Source organism: Mycetomoellerius zeteki, unplaced genomic scaffold (assembly GCF_001594055.1).
Source record: "Mycetomoellerius zeteki isolate Tzet28-1 unplaced genomic scaffold, Tzet1.0 scaffold28, whole genome shotgun sequence".
Lineage (NCBI taxonomy): Eukaryota > Metazoa > Arthropoda > Insecta > Hymenoptera > Formicidae > Mycetomoellerius > Mycetomoellerius zeteki.
Genome location: NW_017257260.1, coordinates 422,748 through 423,711, shown reverse-complemented (window position 1 = coordinate 423,711; position 964 = coordinate 422,748). Strand labels below are relative to the sequence as shown.

The 964-nt window shown below is 34.8% G+C and overlaps 1 long non-coding RNA gene across 1 annotated transcript in view; it reads left to right on the top strand.

Moving 5' to 3' along the window:
• The window catches only part of LOC108724208 (uncharacterized), a 9,308-nt gene that overhangs the window by 5,916 nt on the left and 2,428 nt on the right, over positions 1 to 964 (top strand). Inside the window, exon 2 of the long non-coding RNA XR_001936686.1 lies at positions 250 to 252. This is a non-coding gene — a long non-coding RNA (uncharacterized lncRNA). The remainder of the gene's footprint in view (positions 1 to 249; positions 253 to 964) is intronic.

The window sequence follows — 964 nt, the reverse complement described above, 5'->3', positions numbered from 1 at the left end:
GAGCGTCACACATAAATTATATTTACGTCTAGACTATATGCAGTCAATGTGTAAAATTTCGCAATCAACGATCAAATCTTGATTGCTCTCTTAGGTTTGTTTTCTGTTACTGCACTGGTTACACTAGTTTAAAAAGTGTATACTAAAGCATTTTCTGTTCTCCAAATGGCGTCAGTGACACTGTTTTTTATTTCAATATAACAAAACTCAGTGCACGAGTTCACTGAACTGGCTGTACTAGGTCTAAAGTCAGTGCAAGCAGAGCAAGCACTCTAGTGTACACTAATTCAGAAAATAGACCTTGTACAAATACTGCGAGTAATAAAACGATAAAAATATATAAATGATAGTAAGCCTACATACAAAAACATTTTGTATCATCATTATCTTTAATTAAGAATTATTTTAATAGTGGAATTGTATTAATATTTTCATCTTCATCACATGGATACTTAATAACGAAAAGTAACTTAATTATAGTGTTTTGGAAAGCTCTCGAGATGAGCTGTAAGAATGTGCAATGAGAAATAAGGGGTTCCATTTAAAAAATTAAAGGTGACCTTCACGTGACCTTCAGAGGACTATCCAAGGTCAAATCGATGGCACCATCTTATGTCCCCCTTCGAGTCAAACAACTTTTGTCTGAAACATTTTTGTCTACTGGGTTTAGTTTTCGAGATATTGGCTGGATCATTTAAAATGGGATACCCTGTATATATATACCTTGATCAAAAAGTTCCCGGAATTCATTCAGAAAATTCAAAATACAAGTTTATTCATCAAAAGTGATATTATCCCTTTCAAAGTACTCCCCATCGACTGCAACGTACTTATGCCAGCGCTTAATCCAGCTCTCGAAACATTTCTGGAACTCTATTGTCGGTATAGCCATCAGAGCCGTCTTCGATTTTTCCATTACCTCTTAGTAGTGGTTTTTTGATTCGATCGAACAGAAAAAAATCGC